Consider the following 21,845-nt stretch of genomic DNA (forward strand, 5'->3'; position numbering starts at 1 on the left):
AAAATTGCAGCTTTATAAGACACTAATACGTTCTAAGCTAGAGTATGCTAATGCCGTGTAGGATCCCACCTATGATAATATAGTAACTTCCCTTGAACTTGTTCAGAATAACTCCGTTCGTTTTGTATTGTCTAATTATAACAGAACCGCGAGCACCTCAGCCATGAAAACTTCCCTTGCACTCCCTCCTTTAACACCTCGTAGAAAAGTTTCCCGTTTAACTCTACTTCACAAGATGTCTCACCATCCCTTCCTGCATGACCATCTACTTCGCCCATAGCGCATATCCCGCCGCATGGATCCCCATCACAAAGTAGGCTTGCCTTCATACAACACAAGAACTTTCTTCAATTCATTTTTGCCTCGTACATCAAAGGAGCGGAAAAGACCTCCCGGTGACATTGTTGGTAATAATGATAACCACTTGCTCCGTGATGAATTAGCTTACATTGTATAAGGAGGCTTTTCATTGCATAGCTAACGTTGTATAATTAGGTTCTGTTATGTATTAGCTAACACGTATTAGTATATAAATATATTCGCTAACATTGTAATATAAGAGATTTATTTGTACGATCTAAACGTATACACTGCTTTTGGTTCAATTACCTTTCTTTTTGTAACAACACCCCCTCCCCTCTCTGTAATCAAATTTTGCCCTGAGGGCAAAACAAATAAATAAATAAATAAATAAATAAATAAATAAAGTTGTAACCGACTGTGGTTGCGCCGTTGGCGTCTGATTCCAGAGCATTTTTTTATTGAAATATAAAATAAATGAAGGAGTCGTTGCCACCATTGCTTGGCGACGGCTACCCCTTTCCACTTGGTTGTTAGGATAAAAAATTAAGAAACTAAAGTAATATACAGGGTGTTTCAAGAAATGTGTCCAACCTTCGCAAAAAATCAGGAAAATGCGATATTTGCTCGGGGCTTTCACAATTGCTTTTTCTGTAGCGGCAGGAATCTTAAGGTAGTTAAGGACATCATTTAGGACAGTAATTAAGAAAGTTACATTAATTAACTTTTTAATTAGTGGAGTTAGGTGATTGTGCCAAATGGGAGGATTGAAGTTCATGCGAGGAACCCATCCGAGCTTTGAGATTTCGAAAAAAGCGTCCTCTAGTAATTGTTGTGGCGTAATGAAATTCAACGAAATGCAACGGCTTTCAACAGCGAAAGCCATCGAATTCGGTTGAATTTCATTACTTTGTAATTATTACTAGAGGCCGTTTTTTCGAAATCTCAATGTTGGGATGGGTTTCTAGCACGAAGAACTTCAATTCCCCAATTTGACACAATCACCTAACTCCACTAATTAAAAAGTTAATTAATTTAATTTTCTTAATTACTGTATCAAGTCATGTATCTAACCATCTTCAGATGCCTAGCGCTACAGAAAAAGTAATTCACTCATTTTGGACGTCTCGGAAGAATATGGCAGTTGCGTTCTTCCATGTTTCTGTTTAGGTTTCGCCATTGAATTTGGTTGAACTTCATTACTTCGTAATTATTACTAGATGCCACTTTTTCGAAATCTCAAAGTAGGGTTGGATTTGTGGCATGAAGAAATTCAGTTCTCCCATTTGACACAACCACCTAACTCCACTAATTAAAAAGTTAATTAATTTAACTTTTTTAATTACAGCCTCAAATAATTTCTCTAACCATCTTAAAATCCCTGCCACTACAGAAAAACCGATTCTGAAGGCAGCAATCAAATATCGCATTTTCCTGATTTTTTGAGAAGGTTGGACACATTTCTTGAAACACCCTGTATATACGTATATGTAGTCCTCTATTTAGTAAGTTCAAAAGTTCTCGTTTGAACAGAGCACACATACGATCGTGGTGCATACGATCGGCGCTGACTGACACTCCTAGGCACTGTAAAAATAGAGGAGGCGCTGGCTATACACGAGTCCAGGTGTCTATGAATAGCTGCGAAATGAAATCTAAACGCCACAAAACACGAACTAAATAGTGAATGGCGCACACGTCACATGTGAGCGCATGTGTGTGTTCAACAGCGCTGTGTGTATGTATGCGTGTTCTACCCTGTCCGCGTTCAATCGCGCTATTCCAACTTAGCATGATAAACCAACTGGCCCGCCAACGCACTTTGGCCTCCTTTTGCAGCAATGCAATCCTGCATTACATGTTCCTGTGCACCCCTTGATGCATACATTTGCTTTTTGCTGCTGCCTATTAAGTCACGTTTATTTATGTTGTTATATCCTGTGACACGGTGTATAGTATCGAGTTTATTTTTATGCACGACGCTGTTTAAACGTGTCCATTTTTTTCTGTCGCATCTGTTACTATTCCCGTCGTTTTGTTAAATTTGGTCCAACAGCTACAAAATGACAGCCAGGGAGAAGCGAAGTATAGAAACATTGTGGGCTATATTTTCCTACAGTATGGTTGTGTGTGTGGGCCTGTGGGTGACTTTACAATCTTCTCTGTTCTTTATGACCACGCCCGTTAATCAACACTCCTCTCCACCATTCGAGCGGCTTGCGCTGAGCTCTAATGGCCGATTTCGCTCATTCTCGCGGCTCAATCATTAATCACCACCGGCTCATCTATATATATGTATAAACCCACCGCAACGTAAGCGGTCAGAATGTGTTTCCTCTAAGTTGGGTGTTAACGGACGTCGGCCCATTATTACGCGATCAGAAGCACGTCCACCATTCACTTGCCTGCCCCCTCCCCCCCCCCCCCTACAGACGCACACATAGAGAGACAGATATTGGCACGTCGTGTGCTTTGCGTGCTTACGCAGCCGTGCACTTCCCCGAAATCTATTGTGCGGAAAATTGCCTTGCCTGTGATGCGTAGCTCTCGCTTCGTTCCGCCTTTGTCGGATCATCATTCCTTGCTAGTTAATCTTGCGTCTATTCATAACTGGCTCACTCGAGCTGCGTACGGAAATGAGTGGTCGCAACTGCTGCAACTCATTTCGATTTTATCAATATTTTTTGAAGTAATTGGGAAGTTATTATTATCTATTCTTACCATCATCATTATTATTAGACTATATTGTTACATTAAGTTATTAGATTAGATTTTAATTACACAAACGCACCAGGAGACACTGGAAATGGGGAGACAACTGCTACTTAGAGAGGCACAACACCTGCGTACTTTTTCGTGAGGAGGGAATGGATAGAATAAATGAAGGTAGGACGAGAGAATGAGAAAAAAAGACGTTCGATGAGAGATTTTAGATCCTCTAAATTGATTATCAACGCGCACGCCGCGCTCCACTAAAAATTAGACCAGGTACGTATGCACACCTTCTCTTTAGGCATTTATTGCCCATTTTATGGATATACATAGTAAACATTACTATTACATACGATGCAGCATATCAAAAGAAACTGTGTGTCCTTCATGTGGTCGTGTTCGTCTTTAAAGGGAGATATGAATATCTGCCCACGAAATGTACTAGCAAAACAAAACAAAAGAAAGCAAGAAAGAGTACCAATGTGCCCTTAGAAAATTTTATTTGTCTGTCAACTTCCTAGGAATTTTGTGTTAGAAGGATGCAGCTCTGAAACCAAATCGCGCACGGCTCCCACGAGTCTGAAGAAGGCAAACGCGAATGGCTTTCAAGAAAATCTCGCTTCTTCAGCGCTGTTGCGTTCGGCAATCTCCGTACGCGGCTTCAACTCCGCGAAGGACCGCACCTTATATGCTCCTGAAACTTCGCAGTTCCATAACACCTCGACCTTAAAAAGAAAACTTCGCGGATTTGTTCTCAAGAAGAAAAAACAAACAAACAAACAAACAAACAAACAAACAAAACCATATCCACTTCCACAGCCAGAGGCAAACTCGGGGCGAGCTAACTGATTCCCTCGCTCCCGGGGCATGCACGAGCCGGGGATTGGGAAACGTTTATGTCCCACAGAGAGCTACGCACATGGAGCATGCCTCACGCGCGCAAGCACAGAAATGGATTACGGCGTGGGGTTCCGTGGAACCGCAGAAATGCCAGCAACGTTTGGCTGCTCTAATCCGGCTTTATGGAGGGCGTCGCGACGTGCCTCAGGGCTCTGCGTTGGCTTGCCCAGTTCCTCGGCGACGCGTTTGCATCGAGACTGCGACTCTGTGTGGCAGTGCTGGCAAGCAGTGGCGCTTCGCGCCAATTGCACGGTACTGCCGAAGGCAAGGACACCTTATATACGGGACTGCACTTAGCTTCTGGGGCTTTCGTGACCGCACAATGCGACGCTGTCCCTAGAGGGCGTACCCGACTTTTATGGGTACTCCGAAGTCGCGACGAAGCACATCCACACGTTCGGAGCTCCCTGCCTGCGTGGTCCATGTAGGGTCTATATAAAAACAGGCTTTGTTTTTAAACTTAAGCGAGGAAAGTATAGGCTACTCCAATCACGCGACCAGTTAGGGATTTAGGGAAGCAGTAATTCGGAGTTCAGTGAAGTTTTTTCGACAATGAGGTCCTGTCTTGTCTTAACGACTTTCGGTGGTCTAAATCCACTGCCCGGTTAATACCCCTGATTCCCGGTACTTCAGATTTTGATCCCTTCGCATAATCTATGGCCCAACCACTTCACGTCAGGTAGTGAATAATGAATCCCCGACACGAAATTTAACATTTATTGCCCCATCGTTTCGTGGGCTTTGAAGAGGTCCCTCTAAGTGAGGAGGTTTGTACGGGCGTCTTTACCTCACGCCAGGAAAGTTACGTTCTCTTGGAGACCATCGTGCTAGCCTAACGGTACTTTTGCGAAAGACCTGCGCTAACATGAGGCGCCTGACTAGGGCTACAAGGCCACGAGCTAGCTGCATGGAGATAACCCATCAGGCCCTTCTCTCTGCGCTTCGTGTTTTGTACTGTACACTAAGCAACAATGTGACATCATATTTTTATAACTTCACATGAAAATAAATTCACTGCTTCACGTGTCATCCATTCGGAATCGTGCAGCTCACTGCTACCGATTATTGGTCCTGATGCAGGAGCTGTCCCTTGAAGGGAAACTAAAGAAACTATTAAGTAACCTGGTATTACTAATTTATGCGTTCAAAATAAAAACCACAACACTTTTCTTGCAAAAAGGAGCTTCGTAGACGATAAAACGCAAAAGAACGGACATAGAGCTGGAGACACTACCACAAGATCGTACGCATATTGCATTGACGCCATATATTTTGGCCATGTCTTCTAGTGCCTACATAATTCTTTATCCGCAAAAATTAATTACAATGTGCCTCAAGGAAGCCCTGCGCCTGACATAGCATGTCTTAGGAAACTTTATTAAGGCAATGCCTCCAAAGTACCAAAAAAGACTGAAATTTGTGGAATAAGAGTAAGGCTAAGGTGCTGGAGTGGGAGTGAAATTCAAATATGAAATTGAATTGATTTTCGTTTTAGTCATGTTATTTTGGTGGCAAGAATAATGACAGCAGAGTTCGCAAAGTAATAACATATTAGCCTAACCTGGTTTAGTGTATCGCGTTACTACGCTTTTAGCGTACCTGGGAGTCAAAACACACGCTATTATTTCGTAAATGTCGTTCTATTGGCTCATAGCCTTCTCTAATGATATGCTGGGCCGCAGGATTGGCCGGGATTTTCTCATACCAATAAGTCTATCGTGACAACTTTTTGTGAATTTGCGCTCTCGTTATGCCGTTCTAGTACAACTGTTCTACAGCTGCATACCAGGCCTTCGCAGAGGCCATGCTTTCTTTATTGTGTCAGAGCTTATCCTTGCGCGGTGATGACGACAACGAAGGTAATTGCAATTAGACGCACCACACTAATCCAACCTTGGTAATCAGTCATCTGTAGTGCGGAACTGAAGTAAAACTACTTCTGACGTCATCATTTCTTTTTCCAGCCGACAGGGTCACGCTACGCCTGGAGCACGTGACCTGACGTCTCCAGGATGTTACATTCAACGAGGGAGAAGGTAAGCTAATTTATCATCTTTTAAGAGCTTGCTCCTTTTGCTGGGGGGGTTGTCTCTCGGCCCTCCCGCCGTGTAAGCTGCGCGTGCTCCGCCGAGAGCGGAGCACGCTATCAAGTGCACGATTCAAGGGCGCGTGCCCCGCTCTCGACGGAGCACGCCGAGAAGAAGAAGAAGAAGAAGAAGAAGCCGAAGAAGCCAAGGAAGCAGCGCGGAGGGCTCACAATACAGCAGCAGTGCGGGCTCGCCGCCAAGACCTTGCGGTGAGAGCTCGCGAGGCCGAAGAGAGACGCCAGCGCCGACAGCAAGCACAAGACACTGCCAGCACCGAGTTGGCAGCAGCAGCGAGGGCGCGCGATGCCGATCCTAAACGGGCTTGTCGACAAGCGGACCCGTAGGCGGCACGGGCCCGCGAGGCCGCAGCAAAGCGGGCGCAAAGACAAGCGGACCCGGAGCTGAGAGCCCGCGATGCAGAAGAAGCCATTATACTAAAAGGGAAACGTTCCCCCAAGCTTATCTGATTCGTAAATATGCTGTTGAATAAAATGTATATACTGCATCAATATGTAATTTCATGTATATAGTGTGCATCGATATGAAAATGATAAATATTGTGAATATAACATTGTGTTATAAACATTGTGTATATACAATCACACCACAGCAACTCTCGTGCCACTTCTTTAAATGATGATGATTGAGCAGATGTACAAAGGATTCACGCTTTACCGGATTTAACCTCTGGAGCAAGCTCCTTCATCATCATTCACTTCGTGCATATGCTGTTTTTTTTTTTTCATTAAATAAAAGCTTCAAGTCTGCAGCTATTCGAAACCTGTGTGTCTTGCTTTCACAAAAAAAAAGCCATGTGCGAAAGGTTGTTTGGCTCCGATCGTATGTGTGGGTTGCATGTTCCCTCTTTCTGTTCTTTTTGTAACAAAAGTCGCCCTTACTACGGACTGGAGAGTTCGTGAGTGATTTCACAAATGAATGAATGAATGAATGTCTAGTCTCACGGAAGGTTAAAACACCCTCGTCATAAAAAAACGTCGACAGTGGCCACATAAGCAGAAGTTTAAAGGAGCAAAACAATGCATTTCTTTATTTTGATTGTTTACACTGGCGGGTTCCCCTAAGGGAACAAAAATATATTTTGTCTCTGCTAAAGTTTTATACGCATGGTAGCTGCTCATCTTTTTCTACATAACTCGAATTCGTTGCGCTACTTGGAATGAAAGCAGCAATTCCTTCAACATGAAATAATTCAGATTTCGTGCCTGCGATGCTTACGGGTCCTAAGGTTGTTTTCTAATAATAATAATATCTGGGGTTTAACGTCCCAAAACCACCATATGATTATGAGAGACGCTGTAGTGGAGGGCTCCGGAAATTTCGACCACCTGGGGTTCTTTAACGTGCACCTAAATCTAAGTACACGGGCCTCAAACATTTTCGCCTCCATCGAAAATGCTAAGGTTGTTTTCTGATTTTCTGCTGATAAACACGCCTATGCTGGGGTTTGGGGCGCGACGGTCCATTCTCGCTGATAACTTAAAAAAAAATCACAGCATATCCACGGAGTGAATGATGATGAGTGGGCGAAGCTGCGGAGGTTCATCGGTAAACCGTGAATCTTCCGTGAATTCTGCCCAGTAAATCATCACCGACGTGAGATCGGGCGCGTTTATACTAAAGGTTCGATGAGAGTTATGACGACTTGCAGCTCACTTTAATTTTACATGTACGCTGTGAATTTTCATTGTTTAGAAAACCATTGCTTTAGAAAACATCTGGCATCTTTCGTTAAGCAGCTGGCGTCTTTTCGTTTTGCTTTTAGAAAACATCTGGCGTTTTCGTTGGTTTATTTCATCAATCAACGGCGTTTTGAACAAAATTTTTATTGTTTAATCACGCACAGGAGAAATCTCACCAGGCACTACCTTGGAGGTAAACAATGGCTGCTAATGGGAATGAGAGACAGAAGAAGTCGGCTTTTAGCTAACACTTACACTTCTACTTCTACTAACGTTTCCTACTGGAACATGCCAATGGCTGCTAATGGGGAATGAGAGACAGAAGAATTCGGCTTTTAGTTAACGCGCACGCTGCGAATTTTTTATTGTTCAACAACGCACAGCAGAAATCTCCCCCCGGCACCACCTTGGAGGTCAAGATCTGGTACTAGCGTTAAGACTGGTTACGCACTACGACGGGGACGAACGGGTGCCGCTTTAAGGAGCTTCGCCCCTAAAATTACACCATCTCCCGCTAAAGGGGACCATGAGGCGATGCGAAGCCGGAGCACTTGCACGATCGCGTTCCGTTGGCGTTCGCTGGGCATGCTACCGACCTCGCGTCGTGGAACGCGAAGAGGCACACTATGCGCGTCGTGTCTTCCCTCTAGCCTGGCCGTTATTCTCACAGGGCGTGCGGGGAACGTCGACAGGCGCGCGAGAGTGGCAGCGTAGGAAAGGAGAGAGAGGGGGAGGGGACGCGCATGCGCTGGCCCGCATTTGAGAGGAGCCAACCGAGGCAAGCGCTGGACTGAACGCGCGCAGCGCTCTACTATTTGAAGGAGAGGAGACTAGAGGAGGAGAGTAGCGTATGCGCCGTGAGAGCAGAAGCGAGAACACGGGAGAAGGGCAAGCAGGTGCTGGTAGAGAAGTGAAGAGAGTAACGCACAGCTGTTGGAGAGAGGGAAGGAGGAGAGTCGCGCATGCGTAGTGTGAGTGCGGACCACTACGCTGCGTGCGGATGACCACGCCGCGTCACATACCCCCGAGCAAGAGATACTTCGCATCTAAAACTTCATAGCAGTCGAGATTGTGTCCTAACGGCGAAGCCAGTCGTTCGCTTAGTTGGGAGGGACGCAATAAGCGTGGCGAGATTAAGAGGGGGAGGGGGTTGTATCCTTCTCTTACGATAATATGCTGCTGAGGTATGCACGTACAAGTCAAACCCATGCGTGGGACCTCTCCTCCCCCCCCGTCTCCTGCTCCTCCCCCCCCACCTCCATTTCACATCAAATCCAGGTGATGAGGCCATAAGGCAAGATAAAACATTATCTCTGTTTGAAGTTTGTCGTTTGAAAGGAACACGCCTTTTACAATACCGAAAAGCTAATTATTTATTTATTTAGAGATACTGCAGGCCCTTCTTGGGCCCATGCAGGAGTGAAATACAAAGAATAGAATCGGACAATAAATTGTAATACACTGGATAGCTTGGCATAATTGAAAGAATACATAAATGACAGGTACACACCCGGAAATTCATATCAATATTCAGTGCATATATATTTTTCTTACACAACAAAACTGCACTCAACTAAAAACATTTTAAATATAAGTAAGCCATTTCAATTGCACTCAAATCAAGGTATTTTCAATATACATCACTTACATCAGAAAAACTAGTACTTTCAATGTGTTTCGTAAATGAAGCCGTCGAGGCGGCATTCACTGCTTCCGCAGATAATGAGATAAATATTCCGTTGTTTCCCGGACGCCAAATGTTTTTTGCTTCGTTTTTTTTAATATTTTTATGTGCCAGATATCGACTACTGCCGTCGCATTTGCCCAGAGATTGGCGCTCAGCAGAGGCGCAGCGATAATTTGTTAATCTGCCTGCGCTTAAAATTCAGGGAAAAGTAAATTATGGCGGTCGCTACCGATAAATCACAGTAATGAACAATGCTAGCAAGCCGACTAACAACCGTGTCAAGCGGGGAAGTTGAGTGCACTTACGATGAGTATGCGTTGGAACCCGGGGGGAGACTTTAGGGTAGCAGGGAAGACGACGGACAAGTGCTGACTATCTACTAAGCTATCATTACACATGTGTGTTTACCATAAATGGAAAGATTAAGCTGTTAATTACTCTAGCATGGGAGAGCATTTCGTACAATACTACGGGAGAGCTGTATGTAGCTGTCCCTGTTTAACCGTTGTGGAATTGGAGGCTAACGGCATAAGTCAATTTCGGTACAACGTGAACAAATCTCTCTGCCGTAAAGGTACTGCTCGACGTTCGTCCATGTGTTACTGGTTTACGTTCCAAGTCTAAAAGTGCGGGCAAACTTATTATTAGAGATTGCATCATCAATGCTAGCTGGAATTATTACCTTCGCCGGGAACAACCATCTATTATACCATAATTAGGCGACGATTTTCATTATCAGAGCAACGAAAAAATTGATCTGGTTCACGAGCAGATGATGCTCTATTTCCGAGGAAAACAGGGATCAAGCTACTGCTTCTCATATGCTGCTGAGAAGATGCAGGAGTTCCCGCCTAATTTACCGTTTGGTAGCTCTTACAGCTTTCGAAATTTTGGCCCCGGATGTCGAGTTCCTACATCCGAACTGAAGAGCTATCATCACTTCGTTATTACAGCTGTAAGGAATAGAGCCATATGATCGAAAATGTTTAAGCGGAGCGCACCACATGATCAGGATGTTATGTTATATCAGTACCGGTTACAATAAAACACATTACGCAAAGAAGGACGAAGTATAGGAAGAGCGCATGAATATTAGTGCGGCTCTTTGATGTATCCATATCACCCCTTAAACTGCCAGTCAAAACATTCCTGGTTACGTGTTCTCTGTCAATTCCATTTTACGGAAAGCTTACATCTCTCCCATATTACAAGACCATTGGAGTATGCGTAGTACTCTAATTTGTCAAACATTTTAAGTGAAGCTTTTGTAGCTCACGCGTTTTAGTGGCGGCGACGTGTGTGAAAAAGCCGGCGCCGGCGAGCCTGAGAAATGCGGACCTGGAAGGGGCGGCGTATCTGTACGCGCCTTTTTCCAATAATCGACGTTCTCCCGATCGTGGGCTTGTCGGTGATCAACCGTTTCTGACGTGGTGATCTGAACGTTTATCGAGGTGACCTGCCATTTCACGATGTCAAATTTTATTGTTGCCAGAATATGATCAAATGGACGTTGTTGTCGCCTGGAGCAATTGAAGTGTTGCGCTACTGAGCACGAGGATGAATGTCTAATTTCCCGGCATGGACGAAGGAAAGAGAAGAAAGTATTGCGCAATGAGAAATACAAAAATAAATAAATAAAGAAAGAAAGAAAGAGAGAAAGAAAGAAAGAAACAAAGAAAGAACGAAAGAAACAAAGAAAGAAAGAAAGAAAGAAAGAAAGAAGCAGAAAAGTATGTCATGTGTTCATACGCCAAGCTTTGCTTGTCCTCATTTAGGGGAAGGGTTCCCGTTTAGGGCAAGGGTTCCTAATTTATTTATTTTTTTACACAGCGCTAACGGTTGCCCTGGTGCAATGCCAGCTTGTTGAGATGCTTTGCGAGTTGACCCAACGAGCTGACGCCGTCGATGTCATCACGTGATTACACCATCGAAGTGCGAGGCCTACGTCAGCACTCTGGCGATGCTGCTCACCATTACTACGGTTTAGTGTTGCTCGACGCCACCGGTGCCCCAACCGAAAATGTAGCATCGTTGTAACAGCAAAGCAAAGTTTTGTGTTCTACTAAGACTAAGACGATGGAAGCGTCATGTGACGGGAACGTCGGGAGCGTCATGTGACGCGCCCAAGAGATAACCAGCCCTCTCTATAAGAGTTACGGAATGAGTGTCAGCTGTTGTTAAGCGCCGTCGTGTGCCGAGGACTATTAGCCGGAGTGATGAGAGAACGAAACCCGGTGGCACGAGATCGGTTAGGGTGATGCATGGGCGGGCGTACGTGGCACCCGGCTATACGAGAACTCTCAACACATAGCTACATACAGCTCTGGTATGAATGGAAGTGCATGTTTTGTCATTGAAGAAGGGAATAATTGTGGTAGTGAGACTTTCGTGGTCGCGGCAGCCAGCCTTCGCAAGCACATTTGCAAGGTTACAGCGAGGCAACGCTGAGCGAGTTGGTGTGGATTCATCAATGAACAAAAGAAATGTAGACAGCTTGCGGTAAGTCGCGCAAGGCTCGGTCCCAGCGGAGCTGGTGATCTGCTAGCTAGTCCCGACTTGACTAAGTTGTTTGTAGGTTTTGTTAAGCGTTGCTCGGGTTTGCTAAGTGATGCTAGGTTTAACCAGGTGTGGCTAGGTGTTGTGAAGTATTGCTAGGTAATGCTAGGTATTACCAAGGTTTGCTAAGTTTCGCTATTTCGCAAGTCCCATCCAGCCCAACTTTCTCTTCCGTTCTCTCTATTTCTCTCTTTTCCTTTCTTTCTATGCGATGCTTTACTCTCTCCCCTCCTCATCACCCTCACTTCCTATTCCCACCCCCTTGCTGCCAGCGTACCTGGCTAACCGAGTGGTTACGATGCTTGTCTTTTAATCGTACGTTGCCGGGTCGAACCCCGTCACGCCAAGAAATTTTTAGGGGCGAAGCTCCTTAAGGCGGCACCCGTTCGTCCCTCGTAGTCGTCGTCGTCGTAGTAGTAGTAGTAGTCGTAGTCCGTAACAAGTCTTACGCTTTGACCTCCAAGGTGGTGCCGGTGGGAGATTTTTCCTGTGCGTTGTTGAACAATAAAAAATTCGCAGCGTGCGCGTTAACTAAAAGCCGAATTCTTCTGTCTCTCATTCCCCATTAGCAGCCATTGGCATGTTCCAGTAGGAAACGTTAGTAGAAGTAGAAGTGTAAGTGTTAGCTAAAAGCCGACTTCTTCTGTCTCTCATTCCCATTAGCAGCCATTGTTTACCTCCAAGGTAGTGCCTGGTGAGATTTCTCCTGTGATTAAACAATAAAAATTTTGTTCAAAACGTCGTTGATTGATGAAATAAACTAACGAAAGACGCCAGATGTTTTCTAAAAGCAAAACGAAAGAACGCCAGATGTTTCTAAAGCTAAACGAAAAGACGCCAGCTGCTTAACGGAAGACGCCAGCTGCAAGTCGTCATAACTCATCGAACCTTTAGTATAAACGCGCCCGATCTCACGTCGGTGATGATGTACTGGGCAGAATTCACGGAAGATTCACGGTTTACCGATGAACCTCCGCAGCTTCGCCCACTCATCATCATTCACTCCGTGGATATGCTGTGATTTTTCGCCAAGAATTCCTCTCGTTCTATGTCTTTCAATTTCTTTCTTTTCCTCTATATCTCTCTTTCTCTCTGCGCAGTCCTTCTCTCGCCAATGAGAGTTATTGCACCCCACGCCGGACAAATGTGCGCACGTGTTCTGGTAGAGATTCTGTAGAGGAAGAAGAGGATGAAGAGGCGAATAGAGCCTTTGCCGGTTCATGATGAGCATAGTTTTCTGTCGACGACTAACGGCATAACGAAAGCTTAAATCTCCGCTGTAAAAAAGGTTTAGGCTTACGGACACAAACACAAGTGAATAGAAATGGCACTTGTTTGTTTCTTTGTAATCGCGCCCGTGTCTGCGATCGCCATCTTTTTTTCCGTATTTATGTTTGCAAGGCTGCCTACATATAATTTAGCTTCTCGCGCAGAAGCATCGGCCCGTAATATCAGCCCGATCGTCGAACACAGTACGCTATGTTAGGATCAGGGTATGTTTTGCCTTCTCTACGGCTATACCACCATCATATTTCGAAGAATTCGCGCAGTCTCAGTTGTCTGCATTGGCAACGTACGCATGTATCGCGTTCTTCGCATTGAGCGAGTGTGGCAGAACTTATCGTTGCTGTTGTACCCGTTGTGTTCTCAGAAGTGATTGTAATGAGTTCCACTATCGGGGCGGTGAGACAGTAACGTAACGGTGAGACACAGTAACACAGACACAGTAACGCGCTTCTCTTCAAATTGGGCTGAGCATCTTTTCCGCGTAGGCATTTTATGCCCTCACACATAATGCACATGAAGTAAATAGACAATGAATCTAAAAAAGCGTAAGCCCAATTGAAGTTTTTTAACATGAAATTATGGCCGACAAAACAGGGGAGGGAAACGAGGAGGGGAGAAAGTAAAGCATATCATATAACGAATGAGAAAGACATGCAGAAAGAGGTAGAAAGAGAATCAAAGAAAGAGAAAGGAAGAAAGAGGAAGCAAGCGAGAAATAAAGGAGTGAGACAAAGATAGGAACTAACGAGAAAGAAAGACACAGTTAGAAATGAAGAAACAAAATAAACAGACAAAAACAGAAAGAATAGATGAAAATTCACCGAAGGTTATGATACTCCGAATTTTGATAGTAGCTGTTAAGGTGTTTTCATTTTGCGATAAGTTGAGGCGCGGCTGCCTCGCTAACCGGGAGACCGCAGAAGGCAGCGTGTGGGCGCGTTCCACAACAGCCGCCGCAGACAGGCATCCGTTCATACAGCGCTTTATTTCCATATATGGTATCGGTGGACGCCCTCGATGCATACCTCAGTGATGACGTCATCGGCGACCGCAGGACGGCGCGCACTATTGTGGCGCCGCGGGTGGCCGCCGCAGATCCTGTCATCTCGCCACTATCGTTCACTCCTCCTCACCGTCGCCGTCTTTCATCCTCCACTGCGCTCCGCGTTCGCTCTCTTTCGTCCTCGTTCGCTATTCCGGTTACGACGACGCCGACGCCACTCAACGCAGGACCGGACGCTTAAGAGCTGCGCTCTAAAACTTGTTCATTGTGGGCGAACTTGTGCCCGGAAAACTACATGAGTCCTCTAGAGCGTCCGCTAGAGTCCGCTACAGCGTTCCACACAAAATGTGTCCCTTTGACGAACGCATGTCTTCTTCTTCTCCCAAGCCTCGCAGGTTAACCCACTTTCTCGTGCCCATGCGCGAGAGGGCATGCGTTGCACTGTGGCAAGAAGGGCGAGCAGGCACGAGGTATTGCAGACGTTAACACAGTGCCTTGCTTCACACCACGTTCGCTCTCTTTCGTCCTCGTTCGCTTTATAGGTTACGGCGACGACGACGGCGACGCCGCTCAAGGCAGGAACGGGAGCTTAAGAGCTCGCGCTGTAAAAGAAACAAAGGGAGAAAGGAAGAGAAAACTTAAGTGAAACAAAGGAGGCCACCCAGCTCTATACAGAAATATAGAGAAATAGGTTGTCCAGTAACCAGTGACGGGCCCGTGCTTTGTTGTACTAAGCTGTGCACGACTTAGTGCATACTTTTCGCATTTTTTTCTTAGCCGGACCTTTAAGCTAATGTGTAGCCCTTTGCGACAAGCATTGTGATCGACTGTTTATAAATGCATGAAACTGACGTAATTGGATAGCAATGTTTTGTAGGTCCAATTTAAAGCGAGTGTGAGTATTAGGATAAATATTTTGTATTTGATAGCACTTACTTTTAATTTAGTTTCTAATTTTTGTACATTCAGTCATGCCACATTACGTCGTACAACAAATTCAACGACCTACTCAAATTATATAGGACGTTTATCTGACGGCGGCAAGCATTCCTAAAAAGGTCAAAGAAAATATTTCGAAATTCTTATCGAAATGTCCCGCGGCCAGCGACTCAGCAAACACGGTACTTTCTTCACCGAAGCGATCATGTGTAGCAAAATATTTCAACAAGAAGTGGCGTAAAGGGACTTTAAGTAACACGAATGTTTTATTTACTGTAAGCTCAGAGTTCACAGTCTCTTCATTGCCAACAGTGCACGACAATGGCAAAATTAAGTCACGGGCGCCGTGTAGCAAAGTGGTAGTGTTGAACTCACCTTGTTTTAATGTGTCAATTTTGCATATCAGCTAGACGCATTAGTGTAGTAAGAGGTTCTGGTACCGCAGTAATTTGCATGACCCTGCTGCTTCGCCTTCGGGATCCAAACTATTTAATAAATATATGAGCGAGCAAACAAAGAGCTCAACTCTTTCTTGTTGCATAGGCATGTCAGTGCTCTTGAGGGTTGCAGTTAAATATTATGCTTAGCGCATATGCTCTGTAGTTTCGCCTGCCTCTTTCAGGTGTGGTGTTGTTGACTATTGCCCTCTGCATTTCGTGTTGTTTTCTTTGAGTGTTCCACAACCAACCTGTGCCACAAAAGCAGAGTGCAACCATTTCCGTCACATTGAGTCTTCTAAGCTTAGCGTGGGTCCTCGTACCACCACAGGGGCAGAGTTGCTAAATATACACTCACGCACGCTAATAGAGTGCACCACTGCAGAAACCGAGAGAGGCTCAGAAATAACGTGGGGCACATCGAAGCACACTAGTACTCGTTCCCAGTGTTGGTCACTACGAATCATTGCCAACAGTAGGCAATGGTTAGGACAACTTTAGGCAATGGTTAGTGCCAACTTTAGGCAATGGTTAGGCATAGTGCACGGAATTAGAGGACCAAGGCTTCCGCTATAATGCTGAGCACGCTATTGTAAGTGCATTCCCTGGACTCATGCCAATTCTACTGCGCGTCAATTCTGAACAAACGAAACGCAGAAAAAGAAACGAAACGCATCAATCTTAGATCAGCATTAAGTTCACCGTAATTAAAATCGCTTATAATATTAATAACTGTCGGGGTTTTCGCGTACGAAAACTACGATCTGATTATGAGGGACGCCGTAGTTCTGGGCCCCAGAAATATTTCTAACACCTCGGGTTCTTCAACGCACACCTTACTCTAAGTACACGGACCTCAAGCATTTAGCCTCCATCGAAATGCGGTGGCCATGGCCGGGATTCGATCCCGCGACCTTCGGGTCAGCAGTCGAGCACCATATTCACTACACCACCGTGTTCTTTTTTCTTTGTCTTACTATACCACTGTATCTGGTGCAATTAAAATTGTGAGGGATTCACAATGCGTAGCAACTGTTACCAATTCATAAAGATCAGTTTTCCTGGAATTTGTTTATATTTCCTGTCTGGCGAATAGGTTCGCCTCTATGCATCTTGAAAAACCGCTTAGCTCAATTCATGGTAGAACTTGCTTGCATTTCCCACTGTCAGTGTTTCGCTACGCGTACATTAGGAAAAAAAAACGCCAGGCCTGCGCTGAAACCGCAGCACAGTCACAGCGAAAGCTGGAAGAGCGGCGTTTCTAGAGCCATTGTAAGCTCTCTTGGGGCTACTAATACAAGTACACTAGCAAAGTACCCACTACGCCATAAATCACAATTTTTGTGAAGTTGGAAGCACCTACTAAGCCATTATTCGTCATTCTGCGGAGAAGCGAGGCACAAGCTACACGTCTGCAAGGCATTATGTGCACTTTGTTGACGCGACGACTGATGACGATGAAGAATTATGGCTCAGCCCTTTGTAATGGGTTGGAAATTTTTGAACGGCCCACCAGTTATGCAATTTGCATTGGGTTACGCCCGGTTGCTATTTTCCTCTCCTGCCATGCTGTATGACGTACGTTGACGTGGGAGAGAGGGGGAGGGCGAAGAACTTTACTGAGACCCCGAGGAAATGGATCGTGCGCGTATGGGCTTCCTTGGCAACCAATACAAGTGCACTTGCGAGGAACCCACTACGCTATAAATGATTGTAATTTTTTAGAAGTAGGGAAGCAGGTACTATGCCATTTTTCGTCATTCCACGGAGAGGCGTGGTACCTGCTAAACGCATGTAAGGCATTATGCGCACTTCGTTGATGCTGTGCCGAATGACGATGAATTATGGCGGAGCCCTTTGTAATGGGTTGGAAGCATTCAACAACCTACTCGTTGCGCAGTTCGCATTGTGTGATGCCTGGCCCAGGTTGGAACCTCGTTCCATCCTGGAATTTTTTTCTTATTTCGTTTTTTTTTCTTATTTCGAGCGATAGTGGTTACGGACACCGGCGGCGGCGGCGGCGGACAACTACGGCGCCGAAAACGGCCGCTGAAATGATCTCATAACAGCTTTCGCTGTAAAACACAGTTTCACTGCAAGGCCGAAGCACTGAATGCGATAGCAACACATTGCATGTTATACCAAGTAAGCCTGGGAGCTAACTAGCTTGGATCCGATATCGCACAACTCTACAGAACGCTGGTGTAAGGGAATACGGCCGCTCCAGGGAGAGATGCTCTTTTCGCACAGCCTCTTCGCGTTGAGAGCGCAGTACGTAGAAGGGTATACGAGCTGACCGCTGATGCCTGCCGAGATAGCGCGCCAGCGATCGCGACCGCGCCCCCTAACATCAAAGTTCGCACTTGCTGATCGAGCGCGAACCCCCCCCCCCCCCGCTCCTCCTCCTGGCATCCCTTCATGCTCGATAAAGACGGGAGGGGCGTTTCCTATCTGCTTGAGCATTCCACGGCAGGTCTATCTCCCGTGTTCTAGAACGTCCCTGCACTCAAGGCTCCATCTTGACTTGAGAATGTCGATGGGAGCGCCGTCTCTAGGCAGATCAAGTCACTTTCGCGCAGCGTCATTTGCGGTAGAGCAGTGGCGCTGTGCTCAACTCGGTCAAGTGAAGGACGAAATTCGAGTCGAGGCTTGTTTGAGAATACAGGGGTAACACGTGGGGAGATGTTATCGCATGCGCCCTCCGAGTGACGGAGATGGGCCGCGGCTCGTTTGACCTATGCTTCAGCCTCGGTCATCGCCCCTGCTCGAGCTAGTTTCCCGCGGGAACATACGATGCGTGGGTGGATTTTATCAATTTGGACTTTATACGGAACATGACGGTGATGGCGACGGCACCGTTGCCATCGCCGTCGCCGACGGCAAAAACCATATAATTGCTGTCGCAATAAAAGAAAATTTCATGACAAGCTTCGTTTTTGGTTTTCTGTGCATCATGACAGAAATGTGCTATTGCTGATTTGCTTATTTTTAGCTGTCATTTGCCAATCATATGTCATTCGTGTCAATTACATTAAAGACAATTGCCTATTTACTCCCTATGATAAGCACCGGCAGCTGTCTAAATCATCCCAGCAAATTTTCATGCAGTGATTCAGTGTCCTCAGAACTGACTTTTCTGCACTTTAAAAATTCTGTCGCTCCGGCCAGTCAAGCGTTCAAGGAGATAGATAGATAGATAGATAGATAGATAGATAGATAGATAGATAGATAGATAGATAGATAGATAGATAGATAGATAGATAGATAGATAGATAGATAGATAGATAGATAGATAGATAGATAGATAGATAGATAGATAGATAGATAGGGTGGTGAGCGATTCTCCCTGCCGGTTGACTGCGCGGGGTAAAGGGCAAAGCGTGACAGAAAGGAACTGCGATTGTGAAGAACGAACGGTGATTTTGCTGAATTCTAAAAGAATAAAGTGGTTTCAATGGCCAAACGTGAGCGAAAACAGATCACGCATTCGCCATAATCTCGCCAAGCATTTACATTGAAGAAGGACAACTAATAAAGTGGAATTATGAACATTGCAAGTTTTACGTGCACCGCACTATCGCATGAGATTGAAATCGATGTAAGCCCTGTTGAAACAGTGGCCCCAATAACTTCAACTGAGTTTCACGCATATTTGTTAAAGTTTCTGCCAAGCCGCAAAGGAAACGATGTCAATCTGTATATTGCTTTGGAGAACGTGCTACCTGGTATTATTTTTATTTCTTCATTGAAGCAAATGATAACGAAGAACTGCTTCCTGTAGTACTCCGTCGCACACTGCGTGGAAAGTGTTATCGGTCCACTTTTTTGCCATATTTTATTACGGAGAAAAGGAAGTGTTGATTAGATAAACGCACTCACTACATTAGGACGCCTAACGTTTAGCATATACAGAAGGAAACCCGCGGCCAACGTAAAATATATGCCAATATTTCCGTCATAAAAGACTCGTGTTAAACTCGAGAATGTTCTCGCGCCTGAATAGACTGAACGAATGTACAACGCTTTCGCCATACTGCACGCAACTGTTGCCGCTTTGGAAGCCGGGCATAGCGTCGCTTTATTCGCGAGCAGCGAGGCGTCGTTCGCGAGCAAAGTGCCCGCATCATGCATCCTTGGCTTGATTCCAGTCACTACGCGTACACCTGCAACCCGGTCGCACGCAGTGCGATGCTGTGGGCTGAGTCACCGTGAAGAGGCTTTTCGCGCCACTAATGAGTTGGCCGTGAGAGCCAAGCCAGGTTGATCTGATATTGCAGCGAGACGTCTCAGCTTGCACCGTGCACATGTCCTTTTGTGAACCGGAAGCGGCTAAATCAGATTCGGCCACCTCTTCGAAATGTCCCCAGGCGCCTGTTTGCCAGGACTTTGTTATAACGTTTTGCCGTCGTCGTAAAAGGCAAAAGAGCCAAAGACATACCGCCCATGGGCACCGTGCATACGTTAGGAGCCGCCACACTCGCGCGCTGCCTCCAGCGCCAAAGCGGCCACGGCAGCAGATTTGGCGTGATAAGGGAGCAGACGACGCAGGCGGCGGCAAGCCACTGCGCCGTGTTTTGGTGCTTCGCTTGAGGCGTTTTCTTTCCCGTTTGCTTCCAAAAGTCGCCAAATTGTTATCAGCTGTCAGAGAACGCAGCATTAGCGCACGTGCTTCTTTTCGCGAAACCTCGTGTATCCTCAGGCAAACGCGGCAACATAAAATGCATTAACTGGGGGAAGACAACGGAGGTGACGAGACCGTTGAGCGAAACTGCGCACGTGTAATGCGGGCCGTCTCACTCACTAAACAATCACAGCTTATCACCCTCGAGTTAACGCAGCAGCGAACTCAGCGGCAGCTTGAAACTGGCGATACCAGCCTGTCACGGCCGCTGAATGAAAAAACGCTTTCCATCGAACGGCCACTGCATTCGCTGCGCCGTCTTAACCAGTGCAGCCGAGTTCGTCGTCGCGGCTCGTGTCTTGCTGCCATGGCACTGCAAAGCGTGCCAATTATTATTACGTTTGGATTCAGAGAGCTACGTGATATAGATAGTTTCTTCAGAGGAACTAATCTGAAGAAGTGCAGGGACCTCCTCGAAGCGGGTCACGTTCACGGCGTCGTGGAAGAGGTGTTCCTCGGCATATCAACAATCATGGGCAAATGCACCCCCCAGAAAAAAAATACCCCATCTATTCACAAAAGTCACTTTTGTCGTCGAACGAGTGCGATCCACCGTTCACGTCGATTCCGTTCATATTCTCTAAATGGAAACCGGTAAAGCGCGTGCCTGGATAATTCCTGTAGGTGTTATTGCACTCTACAACGCAGCAATTATTCCTGGAGTTCGGCATTCCTACGAACAGCGCAACCGACACAAAACGAACTGCCCGCGAAAATACCTCGCGCCATCACAACGGGAGCGTGGATCGAGCAGGGGTGATATCGCGGAGCGATGTTTTATGCTATGTTATTCTTATCGTCCACCACCTGCGGCTGACTGATCGCGTAGATAACGCGGACGGACCGTCGCTCTGGGGTGCTATTTTGTAAGCGTTCTGTCACAGAACGGACGTGGAGCGTTCTGTGAGCTGCACGGGATTGGTCGAGGCTCGATTCAAATTCAAATTCAATATGTATTGTTTGACGGACCAAGACGTGAGAATAGCCTGAGAAAGCCACAGAACGGTCACGTGACAGCCACAGAACGGCTGGAGACCTCGTTCCGTCGACCTCCTCTCCCCGTTCTGTCGACAAAAATGGATACAAAACGGTCTCCGGACGACTTGGATTGGATCCAAACGTATGCGCGTGGGTTGGGGAGAGGAGGAGCGGCTTCACGCGCTGACTGGTATTCAGCCATCTCTCTCTTCTGACAGTTTGCGAAAATGGCGTCTCCGTTCTCGTTCATGCCATATGCCATTTCTTGTCGCCTGCGTGGCTCCTGCAGTCACGCAGAAACGAAGCCCCGAGGTAGAAGATGCGTTTGAGGTGATGACTGAAGAGGAGTTCTGGCGGCACTTTCTTCTGAATAACGGTTCGAATGCTCGCGCTGTTCAAATATTACTACAAGTGGACAAATACTAGAAGTATTTGTTGGAAGAGCGTGGTAGCCATCGCCACTATCAACCGTCTCTCGAAACTGTGACACCACCTAGCGCTATGTCAAGATGCTAACATCAATAAATTGTTAAAGCAATCACGCTCTTCTGTTTAAAGCCTTGAAAAACAATTTCATA

The sequence above is a fragment of the Rhipicephalus sanguineus genome, chromosome 8 (genome assembly GCF_013339695.2).
Source record: "Rhipicephalus sanguineus isolate Rsan-2018 chromosome 8, BIME_Rsan_1.4, whole genome shotgun sequence".
In the NCBI taxonomy this organism is placed as follows: Eukaryota; Metazoa; Arthropoda; class Arachnida; order Ixodida; family Ixodidae; genus Rhipicephalus; species Rhipicephalus sanguineus.